The following is a 14005-nucleotide window of genomic DNA, read 5'->3' on the forward strand; positions in this document are numbered from 1 at the left end:
AAGTTTTGGAGAAGAAAGTAAAAGTGCAATATGTGCCATGTAAGAAAGCTAACGTTTAAGTTCCTTGCTCAGAACATGAGAACATATGAAAGCTGGTGGTTCCTTTTAACATGAGTCTTCAATATTCTCAGGTAAGAAGTTTTAGGTTGTAGTTGTTATAGGAATTATAGGACTATTTCTCTCTATACGATTTGTATTTCATATACCTTTGACTATTGGATGTTCTTACAGGCACTTTAGTATAGCCAGTGTAACAGTATAGCTTCCGTCCCTCTCCTCGCTCCTACCTGGGCTCGAACCAGGAACACATCGACAACAGCCACCCTCGAAGCAGCGTTACCCATGCAGAGCAAGGAGAACAACCACTCCAAGTCTCAGAGCGAGTGACGTTTGAAACGCTACTAGCGTGCGCCCCGCTAACTAGCTAGCCATTTCACATCGGTTACACCAGGCTCATCTCGGGAGTTGATAGGCTTGAAGTCATAAACAGCTCAATGCTTGAATTCATAAACAGCAGAGCTGCTGGCAAAACGCACGAAAGTGCTGTTTGAATGAATGCTTACGAGCCTGCTGGTGCCTACCATCGCTCAGTCAGACTGCTCTATCAAATCATAGACTTAATTATAACATAATAACACACAGAAATACGAGCCTTAGGTCATTAATATGGTCAAATCCGGAAACTATCATCTCGAAAACAAGACGGTTATTCTTTCAGTGAAATAAGGAACCGTTACGTATTTTATCTAACGGGTGGCATCCATAAGTCTAAACATTCCTGTTACATTGCACAACCTTCAATGTTATGTCATAAATACGTAAAATTCTGGCAAATTAGTTCGCAATGAGCCAGGCGGCCCAAACTGTTGCATATATCCTGACTCTGCGTGCAATGAACGCAAGAGAAATAACACAATTTCACCTGGTTAATATTGCCTGCTAACATGGTGTGTGTGTGTACCTCTCTCCTAGTAGAGTGTGGTCAGTGTGTGTACCTCTCTCCTAGTAGAGTGTGGTCAGTGTGTTACCTCTCTCCTAGTAGAGTATGGTGTGTGTGTGTATCTCTCTCCTGGTATAGTGTGGTCAGTGTGTGTACCTCTCTCCTAGTAGTGTGTTGTCAGTGTGTGTACCTCTCTCCTAGTAGAGTGTGGTCAGTGTGTGTACCTCTCTCCTAGTAAAGTGTGGTCAGTGTGTGTACCTCTCTCCTAGTAAAGTGTGGTCAGTGTGTTACCTCTCTCCTAGTAGAGTGTGGACAGTGTGTATCTCTCTCCTAGTAGAGTGTGGACAGTGTGTGTACCTCTCTCCTAGTAGAGTGTGGTCAGTGTGTGTACCTCTCTCCTAGTAAAGTGTGGTCAGTGTGTTACCTCTCTCCTAGTAGAGTGTGGACAGTGTGTATCTCTCTCCTAGTAGAGTGTGGACAGTGTGTGTACCTCTCTCCTAGTAGAGTGTGGTCAGTGTGTTACCTCTCTCCTAGTAGAGTGTGGACAGTGTGTATCTCTCTCCTAGTATAGTGTGGTCAGTGTGTGTACCTCTCTCCTAGTAGAGTGTGGTCAGTGTGTTACCTCTCTCCTAGTATAGTGTGGTCAGTGTGTGTACCTCTCTCCTAGTAGTGTGGTCAGTGTGTTACCTCTCTCCTAGTATAGTGTGGTCAGTGTGTGTACCTCTCTCCTAGTAGTGTGGTCAGTGTGTTACCTCTCTCCTAGTAGAGTGTGGTCAGTGTGTGTACCTCTCTCCTAGTAGAGTGTGGTCAGTGTGTTACCTCTCTCCTAGTATAGTGTGGTCAGTGTGTGTACCTCTCTCCTAGTAGTGTGGTCAGTGTGTTACCTCTCTCCTAGTAGAGTGTGGTCAGTGTGTTACCTCTCTCCTAGTAGAGTGTGGTCAGTGTGTGTACCTCTCTCCTAGTAGAGTGTGGACAGTGTGTATCTCTCTCCTAGTATAGTGTGGTCAGTGTGTTACCTCTCTCCTAGTATAGTGTGGTCAGTGTGTTACCTCTCTCCTAGTAGAGTGTGGACAGTGTGTGTACCTCTCTCCTAGTAGAGTGTGGTCAGTGTGTTACCTCTCTCCTAGTAGAGTGTGGTCAGTGTGTTACCTCTCTCCTAGTAGAGTGTGGACAGTGTGTGTACCTCTCTCCTAGTAGAGTGTGGTCAGTGTGTGTACCTCTCTCCTAGTAGAGTGTGGTCAGTGTGTTACCTCTCTCCTAGTAGAGTGTGGTCAGTGTGTGTACCTCTCTCCTAGTAGAGTGTGGTCAGTGTGTTACCTCTCTCCTAGTAGTGTGGTCAGTGTGTTACCTCTCTCCTAGTAGAGTGTGGTCAGTGTGTTACCTCTCTCCTAGTAGAGTGTGGTCAGTGTGTTACCTCTCTCCTAGTAGAGTGTGGTCAGTGTGTGTACCTCTCTCCTAGTAGAGTGTGGTCAGTGTGTTACCTCTCTCCTAGTAGAGTGTGGACAGTGTGTTACCTCTCTCCTAGTAGAGTGTGGTCAGTGTGTGTACCTCTCTCCTAGTAGAGTGTGGTCAGTGTGTTACCTCTCTCCTAGTAGAGTGTGGACAGTGTGTTACCTCTCTCCTAGTAGAGTGTGGACAGTGTGTTACCTCTCTCCTAGTAGAGTGTGGTCAGTGTGTGTATCTCTCTCCTAGTATAGTGTGGTCAGTGTGTGTACCTCTCTCCTAGTATAGTGTGGTCAGTGTGTGTACCTCTCTCCTAGTATAGTGGACAGTGTGTGTACCTCTCTCCTAGTATAGTGTGGTCAGTGTGTTACCTCTCTCCTAGTAGAGTGTGGACAGTGTGTACCTCTCTCCTAGTATAGTGTGGTCAGTGTGTGTACCTCTCTCCTAGTAGAGTGTGGTCAGTGTGTGTATCTCTCTCCTAGTATAGTGTGGTCAGTGTGTTACCTCTCTCCTAGTAGAGTGTGGTCAGTGTGTGTACCTCTCTCCTAGTAGAGTGTGGTCAGTGTGTGTATCTCTCTCCTAGTAGAGTGTGGTCAGTGTGTACCTCTCTCCTAGTAGAGTGTGGTCAGTGTGTTACCTCTCTCCTAGTATAGTGTGGTCAGTGTGTTACCTCTCTCCTAGTATAGTGTGGTCAGTGTGTTACCTCTCTCCTAGTAGAGTGTGGTCAGTGTGTTACCTCTCTCCTAGTAGAGTGTGGACAGTGTGTTACCTCTCTCCTAGTAGAGTGTGGTCAGTGTGTTACCTCTCTCCTAGTAGAGTGTTGTCAGTGTGTGTACCTCTCTCCTAGTAGAGTGTTGTCAGTGTGTGTACCTCTCTCCTAGTAGTGTGGTCAGTGTGTGTACCTCTCTCCTAGTAGTGTGGTCAGTGTGTGTACCTCTCTCCTAGTAGTGTGGTCAGTGTGTTACCTCTCTCCTAGTAGAGTGTGGTCAGTGTGTTACCTCTCTCCTAGTATAGTGTGGTCAGTGTGTTACCTCTCTCCTAGTAGAGTGTGGTCAGTGTGTGTACCTCTCTCCTAGTATAGTGTGGTCAGTGTGTGTACCTCTCTCCTAGTATAGTGTGGTCAGTGTGTGTACCTCTCTCCTAGTAGAGTGTGGTCAGTGTGTGTACCTCTCTCCTAGTAGAGTGTGGTCAGTGTGTGTATCTCTCTCCTAGTAGAGTGTGGTCAGTGTGTTACCTCTCTCCTAGTAGAGTGTGGTCAGTGTGTGTATCTCTCTCCTAGTAGAGTGTGGACAGTGTGTGTACCTCTCTCCTAGTAGTGTGGACAGTGTGTTACCTCTCTCCTAGTAGAGTGTGGTCAGTGTGTACCTCTCTCCTAGTAGAGTGTGGTCAGTGTGTTACCTCTCTCCTAGTAGAGTGTTGTCAGTGTGTGTACCTCTCTCCTAGTAGAGTGTGGTCAGTGTGTGTACCTCTCTCCTAGTATAGTGTGGTCAGTGTGTGTACCTCTCTCCTAGTAGAGTGTGGTCAGTGTGTGTACCTCTCTCCTAGTAGAGTGTTGTCAGTGTGTGTACCTCTCTCCTAGTAGAGTGTGGTCAGTGTGTGTACCTCTCTCCTAGTAGAGTGTGGTCAGTGTGTGTATCTCTCTCCTAGTAGAGTGTGGTCAGTGTGTTACCTCTCTCCTAGTAGAGTGTGGTCAGTGTGTTACCTCTCTCCTAGTATAGCGTGGTCAGTGTGTACCTCTCTCCTAGTAGAGTGTGGTCAGTGTGTGTATCTCTCTCCTAGTAGAGTGTGGACAGTGTGTTACCTCTCTCCTAGTATAGCGTGGTCAGTGTGTGTATCTCTCTCCTAGTATAGTGTGGTCAGTGTGTGTACCTCTCTCCTAGTAGAGTGTGGTCAGTGTGTGTATCTCTCTCCTAGTATAGCGTGGTCAGTGTGTTACCTCTCTCCTTGTAGAGTTTGGTCAGAATGTGTAGGAGACCTCCAGTGTTGTTGACCCACTCGATGATGCCACACTCCTCATTCAGTGGGATCACAGCATATGTACGGATATGGAGCTCCCTCCTCCTGTACTCTGCATCCTTACGCAGGCACCACACACACACACACACACACACACAATAGTCTGAAGTGTTGTGTTACCTCTGGGCTACAGCAGAGTGATGTACAGATGGCAGTTGGAGAAGAGACAGGTGAAACACCTTGTTGATGAGACAGTTGGACTCCATGAGACGACCGGAGGTCATCTTTAGGTTTACACATCACTTCCCTTCAGGCCGATATTCTTGGGCTTCTGGAGGGAGGCTAGGATCTCCACCTACTCATCGTGAGACACACACACACACACACACACACACACACACACGTGGCACGACACAGACACACAGAAAGACAACCCCCCCCCCCCCCCACACACACTCACAGTATCGTCAAAGCCGTGGAGGTAGGCCCAGTGTCCGGGGAATCGGTTGTGGTGCAGTGTGTTTGCAGGGCCAGTAGAGTGCAGTGTGGGGATGAGGACAGACTGCAGAGGGATCAGGACCTGGCTGAACGATGGCTCCTCCACCAGACGCTTCCACTGCTTGAAATGGACCCCCATACTGAGAGTACTGCTGCTACCATTCACCTGGAATACAGAGAGAGAAATGGACCCCATACTGAGAGTACTGCTGCTACCATCCACCTGGAATACAGAGAGAGAAATGGACCCTATACTGAGAGTACTACTGCTACCATCCACCTGGAATACAGAGAGAGAGAGAAATGGACCCCATACTGAGAGTACTGCTGCTACCATCCACCTGGAATACAGAGAGAGAAATGGACCCCATACTGAGAGTACTACTGCTACCATCCACCTGGAATACAGAGAGAGAAATGGACCCCATACTGAGAGTACTGCTGCTACCATCCACCTGGAATACAGAGAGAGAGAGAAATGGACCCCATACTGAGACTACTGCTACCATCCACCTGGAATACAGAGAGAGAGAGAAATGGACCCCATACTGAGAGTACTACTGCTACCATCCACCTGGAATACAGAGAGAGAGAGAAATGGACCCCATACTGAGAGTACTACTGCTACCATCCACCTGGAATACAGAGAGAGAGAAATGGACCCCATACTGAGAGTACTACTGTTACCATCCACCTGGAATACAGAGAGAGAGAGAAATGGACCCCATACTGAGAGTACTACTGCTACCATCCACCTGGAATACAGAGAGAGAGAAATGGACCCCATACTGAGAGTACTACTGCTACCATCCACCTGGAATACAGAGAGAGAGAAATGGACCCCATACTGAGACTACTGCTACCATCCACCTGGAATACAGAGAGAGAGAAATGGACCCCCATACTGAGAGTACTACTGCTACCATCCACCTGGAATACAGAGAGAGAGAAATGGACCCCATACTGAGAGTACTACTGCTACCATCCACCTGGAATACAGAGAGAGAAATGGACCCCATACTGAGAGTACTACTGCTACCATCCACCTGGAATACAGAGAGAAAAATGGACCCCATACTGAGAGTACTGCTGCTACCATCCACCTGGAATACAGAGAGAGAAATGGACCCTATACTGAGAGCACTACTGCTACCATCCACCTGGAATACAGAGAGAGAGAAATGGACCCTATACTGAGAGTACTACTGCTACCATCCACCTGGAATACAGAGAGAGAGAAATGGACCCCATACTGAGAGTACTACTGCTACCATCCACCTGGAATACAGAGAGAGAGAGAAATGGACCCCATACTGAGAGTACTACTGTTACCATCCACCTGGAATACAGAGAGAGAGAAATGGACCCCATACTGAGAGTACTGCTGCTACCATCCACCTGGAATACAGAGAGAGAGAAATGGACCCCATACTGAGAGTACTACTGCTACCATCCACCTGGAATACAGAGAGAGAGAAATGGACCCCATACTGAGAGTACTACTGCTACCATCCACCTGGAATACAGAGAGAGAGAGAAATGGACCCCATACTGAGAGTACTGCTGCTACCATCCACCTGGAATACAGAGAGAGAGAAATGGACCCCATACTGAGAGTACTACTGTTACCATCCACCTGGAATACAGAGAGAGAGAAATGGACCCCATACTGAGAGTACTACTGTTACCATCCACCTGGAATACAGAGAGAGAGAGAAATGGACCCCATACTGAGAGTACTGCTGCTACCATCCACCTGGAATACAGAGAGAGAGAAATGGACCCCATACTGAGAGTACTACTGCTACCATCCACCTGGAATACAGAGAGAGAGAGAAATGGACCCCATACTGAGAGTACTACTGTTACCATCCACCTGGAATACAGAGAGAGAGAAATGGACCCCATACTGAGAGTACTGCTGCTACCATCCACCTGGAATACAGAGAGAGAGAGAAATGGACCCCATACTGAGAGTACTGCTGCTACCATCCACCTGGAATACAGAGAGAGAGAAATGGACCCCATACTGAGAGTACTGCTGCTACCATCCACCTGGAATACAGAGAGAGAAATGGACCCCATACTGAGAGTACTGCTGCTACCATCCACCTGGAATACAGAGAGAGAGAGAAATGGACCCCATACTGAGAGTACTACTGTTACCATCCACCTGGAATACAGAGAGAGAGAAATGGACCCCATACTGAGAGTACTGCTGCTACCATCCACCTGGAATACAGAGAGAGAGAAATGGACCCCATACTGAGAGTACTACTGCTACCATCCACCTGGAATACAGAGAGAGAGAAATGGACCCCCATACTGAGAGTACTGCTACCATCCACCTGGAATACAGAGAGAGAAATGGACCCCATACTGAGAGTACTACTGCTACCATCCACCTGGAATACAGAGAGAGAGAGAGAAATGGACCCCATACTGAGAGTACTACTGCTACCATCCACCTGGAATACAGAGAGAGAAATGGACCCCCATACTGAGAGTACTACTGTTACCATCCACCTGGAATACAGAGAGAGAGAGAAATGGACCCCATACTGAGAGTACTACTGCTACCATCCACCTGGAATACAGAGAGAGAGAAATGGACCCCATACTGAGAGTACTACTGTTACCATCCACCTGGAATACAGAGAGAGAGAAATGGACCCCATACTGAGAGTACTGCTGCTACCATCCACCTGGAATACAGAGAGAGAGAAATGGACCCCATACTGAGAGTACTACTGTTACCATCCACCTGGAATACAGAGAGAGAGAAATGGACCCCATACTGAGAGTACTGCTGCTACCATCCACCTGGAATACAGAGAGAGAAATGGACCCCATACTGAGAGTACTGCTGCTACCATCCACCTGGAATACAGAGAGAGAGAAATGGACCCTATACTGAGAGTACTACTGCTACCATCCACCTGGAATACAGAGAGAGAGAAATGGACCCCATACTGAGAGTACTACTGCTACCATCCACCTGGAATACAGAGAGAGAAATGGACCCCATACTGAGAGTACTGCTGCTACCATCCACCTGGAATACAGAGAGAGAGAAATGGACCCCATACTGAGAGTACTACTGCTACCATCCACCTGGAATACAGAGAGAGAAATGGACCCCATACTGAGAGTACTGCTGCTACCATCCACCTGGAATACAGAGAGAGAGAAATGGACCCCCATACTGATACTGAGAGTACTACTGCTACCATCCACCTGGAATACAGAGAGAGAGAAATGGACCCCCATACTGAGAGTACTACTGTTACCATCCACCTGGAATACAGAGAGAGAGAAATGGACCCCATACTGAGAGTACTACTGCTACCATCCACCTGGAATACAGAGAGAGAGAGAGAAATGGACCCCATACTGAGAGTACTACTGCTACCATCCACCTGGAATACAGAGAGAGAGAGAAATGGACCCCATACTGAGAGTACTACTGTTACCATCCACCTGGAATACAGAGAGAGAGAAATGGACCCCATACTGAGAGTACTGCTGCTACCATCCACCTGGAATACAGAGAGAGAGAAATGGACCCCATACTGAGAGTACTACTGCTACCATCCACCTGGAATACAGAGAGAGAAATGGACCCCATACTGAGAGTACTACTGCTACCATCCACCTGGAATACAGAGAGAGAGAGAGAAATGGACCCCATACTGAGAGTACTACTGCTACCATCCACCTGGAATACAGAGAGAGAGAAATGGACCCCATACTGAGAGTACTACTGTTACCATCCACCTGGAATACAGAGAGAGAGAGAGAAATGGACCCCATACTGAGAGTACTACTGCTACCATCCACCTGGAATACAGAGAGAGAAATGGACCCCATACTGAGAGTACTACTGCTACCATCCACCTGGAATACAGAGAGAGAGAGAGAAATGGACCCCATACTGAGAGTACTACTGCTACCATCCACCTGGAATACAGAGAGAGAGAAATGGACCCCCATACTGAGACTACTGCTACCATCCACCTGGAATACAGAGAGAGAGAGAAATGGACCCCATACTGAGAGTACTACTGCTACCATCCACCTGGAATACAGAGAGAGAGAAATGGACCCCATACTGAGAGTACTACTGTTACCATCCACCTGGAATACAGAGAGAGAGAAATGGACCCCATACTGAGAGTACTGCTGCTACCATCCACCTGGAATACAGAGAGAGAAATGGACCCCATACTGAGAGTACTGCTGCTACCATCCACCTGGAATACAGAGAGAGAGAAATGGACCCTATACTGAGAGTACTACTGCTACCATCCACCTGGAATACAGAGAGAGAGAAATGGACCCCATACTGAGAGTACTACTGTTACCATCCACCTGGAATACAGAGAGAGAGATGGACCCCATACTGAGAGTACTGCTGCTACCATCCACCTGGAATACAGAGAGAGAGAAATGGACCCCCATACTGATACTGAGAGTACTACTGCTACCATCCACCTGGAATACAGAGAGAAAAATGGACCCCATACTGAGAGTACTGCTGCTACCATCCACCTGGAATACAGAGAGAGAGAAATGGACCCCCATACTGATACTGAGAGTACTACTGCTACCATCCACCTGGAATACAGAGAGAAAAATGGACCCCATACTGAGAGTACTACTGTTACCATCCACCTGGAATACAGAGAGAGAGAGAAATGGACCCCATACTGAGAGTACTGCTGCTACCATCCACCTGGAATACAGAGAGAGAGAGAAATGGACCCCATACTGAGAGTACTGCTGCTACCATCCACCTGGAATACAGAGAGAGAAATGGACCCTATACTGAGAGTACTGCTGCTACCATCCACCTGGAATACAGAGAGAGAAATGGACCCTATACTGAGAGTACTGCTGCTACCATCCACCTGGAATACAGAGAGAGAGAGAAATGGACCCCATACTGAGAGTACTGCTGCTACCATCCACCTGGAATACAGAGAGAGAGAGAAATGGACCCCATACTGAGAGTACTGCTGCTACCATCCACCTGGAATACAGAGAGAGAGAGAAATGGACCCCATACTGAGAGTACTACTGCTACCATCCACCTGGAATACAGAGAGAGAGAGAAATGGACCCTATACTGAGAGTACTACTGCTACCATCCACCTGGAATACAGAGAGAGAAATGGACCCTATACTGAGAGTACTACTGCTACCATCCACCTGGAATACAGAGAGAGAGAGAAATGGACCCCATACTGAGAGTACTGCTGCTACCATCCACCTGGAATACAGAGAGAGAGAAATGGACCCCATACGGAGAGTACTACTGCTACCATCCACCTGGAATACAGAGAGAGAGAGAAATGGACCCCATACTGAGAGTACTACTGCTACCATCCACCTGGAATACAGAGAGAGAGAGAAATGGACCCCATACTGAGAGTACTACTGCTACCATCCACCTGGAATACAGAGAGAGAGAGAAATGGACCCCATACTGAGAGTACTACTGTTACCATCCACCTGGAATACAGAGAGAGAGAGAAATGGACCCCATACTGAGAGTACTACTGTTACCATCCACCTGGAATACAGAGAGAGAGAAATGGACCCCATACTGAGAGTACTACTGCTACCATCCACCTGGAATACAGAGAGAGAGAGAGAAATGGACCCCATACTGAGAGTACTACTGCTACCATCCACCTGGAATACAGAGAGAGAGAAATGGACCCCATACTGAGAGTACTACTGCTACCATCCACCTGGAATACAGAGAGAGAGAGAAATGGACCCCATACTGAGAGTACTGCTGCTACCATCCACCTGGAATACAGAGAGAGAGAGAAATGGACCCCATACTGAGAGTACTACTGTTACCATCCACCTGGAATACAGAGAGAGAGAAATGGACCCCATACTGAGAGTACTACTGCTACCATCCACCTGGAATACAGAGAGAGAAATGGACCCTATACTGAGAGTACTACTGCTACCATCCACCTGGAATACAGAGAGAGAGAGAAATGGACCCCATACTGAGAGTACTGCTGCTACCATCCACCTGGAATACAGAGAGAGAGAAATGGACCCCATACGGAGAGTACTACTGCTACCATCCACCTGGAATACAGAGAGAGAGAGAAATGGACCCCATACTGAGAGTACTACTGCTACCATCCACCTGGAATACAGAGAGAGAGAGAAATGGACCCCATACTGAGAGTACTACTGCTACCATCCACCTGGAATACAGAGAGAGAGAGAAATGGACCCCATACTGAGAGTACTACTGTTACCATCCACCTGGAATACAGAGAGAGAGAGAAATGGACCCCATACTGAGAGTACTACTGTTACCATCCACCTGGAATACAGAGAGAGAGAAATGGACCCCATACTGAGAGTACTACTGCTACCATCCACCTGGAATACAGAGAGAGAGAGAGAAATGGACCCCATACTGAGAGTACTACTGCTACCATCCACCTGGAATACAGAGAGAGAGAAATGGACCCCATACTGAGAGTACTACTGCTACCATCCACCTGGAATACAGAGAGAGAGAGAAATGGACCCCATACTGAGAGTACTGCTGCTACCATCCACCTGGAATACAGAGAGAGAGAGAAATGGACCCCATACTGAGAGTACTACTGTTACCATCCACCTGGAATACAGAGAGAGAGAAATGGACCCCATACTGAGAGTACTACTGTTACCATCCACCTGGAATACAGAGAGAGAAATGGACCCTATACTGAGAGTACTGCTGCTACCATCCACCTGGAATACAGAGAGAGAGAGAAATGGACCCCATACTGAGAGTACTACTGCTACCATCCACCTGGAATACAGAGAGAGAGAGAAATGGACCCTATACTGAGAGTACTACTGCTACCATCCACCTGGAATACAGAGAGAGAAATGGACCCTATACTGAGAGTACTACTGCTACCATCCACCTGGAATACAGAGAGAGAGAGAAATGGACCCCATACTGAGAGTACTACTGCTACCATCCACCTGGAATACAGAGAGAGAGAAATGGACCCCCATACTGAGAGTACTACTGCTACCATCCACCTGGAATACAGAGAGAGAGAAATGGACCCCATACTGAGAGTACTACTGCTACCATCCACCTGGAATACAGAGAGAGAGAAATGGACCCCATACTGAGAGTACTGCTGCTACCATCCACCTGGAATACAGAGAGAGAGAGAGAAATGGACCCCATACTGAGAGTACTACTGCTACCATCCACCTGGAATACAGAGAGAGAGAAATGGACCCCATACTGAGAGTACTACTGCTACCATCCACCTGGAATACAGAGAGAGAGAAATGGACCCCCATACTGAGAGTACTGCTACCATCCACCTGGAATACAGAGAGAGAAATGGACCCCATACTGAGAGTACTACTGCTACCATCCACCTGGAATACAGAGAGAGAGAAATGGACCCCCATACTGAGACTACTGCTACCATCCACCTGGAATACAGAGAGAGAGAGAAATGGACCCCATACTGAGAGTACTACTGTTACCATCCACCTGGAATACAGAGAGAGAGAGAAATGGACCCCATACTGAGAGTACTACTGTTACCATCCACCTGGAATACAGAGAGAGAGAGAAATGGACCCCATACTGAGAGTACTGCTGCTACCATCCACCTGGAATACAGAGAGAGAGAAATGGACCCCCATACTGAGAGTACTGCTACCATCCACCTGGAATACAGAGAGAGAAATGGACCCCATACTGAGACTACTGCTACCATCCACCTGGAATACAGAGAGAGAGAGAAATGGACCCCATACTGAGACTACTGCTACCATCCACCTGGAATACAGAGAGAGAGAGAAATGGACCCCCATACTGAGACTACTGCTACCATCCACCTGGAATACAGAGAGAGAGAGAAATGGACCCCATACTGAGAGTACTACTGTTACCATCCACCTGGAATACAGAGAGAGAGAGAAATGGACCCCATACTGAGAGTACTGCTGCTACCATCCACCTGGAATACAGAGAGAGAGAAATGGACCCCCATACTGAGAGTACTGCTACCATCCACCTGGAATACAGAGAGAGAAATGGACCCCATACTGAGAGTACTGCTACCATCCACCTGGAATACAGAGAGAGAAATGGACCCCATACTGAGAGTACTACTGCTACCATCCACCTGGAATACAGAGAGAGAGAGAGAAATGGACCCCATACTGAGAGTACTACTGCTACCATCCACCTGGAATACAGAGAGAGAGAGAAATGGACCCCATACTGAGAGTACTACTGCTACCATCCACCTGGAATACAGAGAGAGAGAAATGGACCCCCATACTGAGACTACTGCTACCATCCACCTGGAATACAGAGAGAGAGAAATGGACCCCCATACTGAGAGTACTACTGTTACCATCCACCTGGAATACAGAGAGAGAAATGGACCCCATACTGAGAGTACTACTGCTACCATCCACCTGGAATACAGAGAGAGAAATGGACCCCATACTGAGAGTACTACTGCTACCATCCACCTGGAATACAGAGAGAGAAATGGACCCCATACTGAGAGTACTACTGCTACCATCCTCCTGGAATACAGAGAGAGAAATGGACCCTATACTGAGACTACTGTTACCATCCACCTGGAATACAGAGAGAGAAATGGACCCCAAAATGATATGTTAGCAGTGTGTTTGTGTCAGCAGTGAGCTCCAGGAGTTTGTCAGTGTGTTGGCATCTCCTATGAACTTCCCCAGACTCGCCTTCAGACTGACAGCCTTCCTCAGGATCTCCTTACAGCGGTTCATACGGGTAGGGTATGACGACTGGAACACATTTAGCAAGTGCTTTGAGCCTATGACATGAATCACTTTCTCAAGTATCACTATAAACTCCATGCAAGGTAGAACAGTAGCTACTCAGACACACACCCACTTCCACCATAAACACACCCCTTCCCACCCCACACACACCCACTTCCACCATAAACACACCCCTTCCCGCCCCACACACACCCACTTCCACCACAAACACACCTCTTCCCACCCCACACACACCCACTTCCACCATAAACACACCCCTTCCCGCCCCACACACACCCACTTCCACCACAAACACACCTCTTCCCACCCCACACACACCCACTTCCACCATAA

The 14005-nt window shown here is 47.7% G+C and overlaps 1 long non-coding RNA gene across 1 annotated transcript; it reads right to left on the reverse strand.

Moving 5' to 3' along the window:
• Nucleotides 1-1596: 1596 nt before the first annotated feature.
• On the reverse strand, nt 1597-13844 carry LOC129859799 (uncharacterized). Its single transcript, XR_008760211.1, has 12 exons — nt 11915-13844; nt 10291-11793; nt 9091-9511; nt 8135-9033; nt 6653-8008; nt 3749-6532; nt 3415-3685; nt 2656-2987; nt 2289-2521; nt 1990-2224; nt 1693-1923; nt 1597-1661 (listed from the first exon to the last, which is right to left on the reverse strand). It is a non-coding gene; the product is annotated as an uncharacterized LOC129859799 (long non-coding RNA).
• Between the last annotated feature and the right edge of the window lie 161 nt (nt 13845-14005).

Source organism: Salvelinus fontinalis, chromosome 7 (assembly GCF_029448725.1).
Source record: "Salvelinus fontinalis isolate EN_2023a chromosome 7, ASM2944872v1, whole genome shotgun sequence".
Lineage (NCBI taxonomy): Eukaryota > Metazoa > Chordata > Actinopteri > Salmoniformes > Salmonidae > Salvelinus > Salvelinus fontinalis.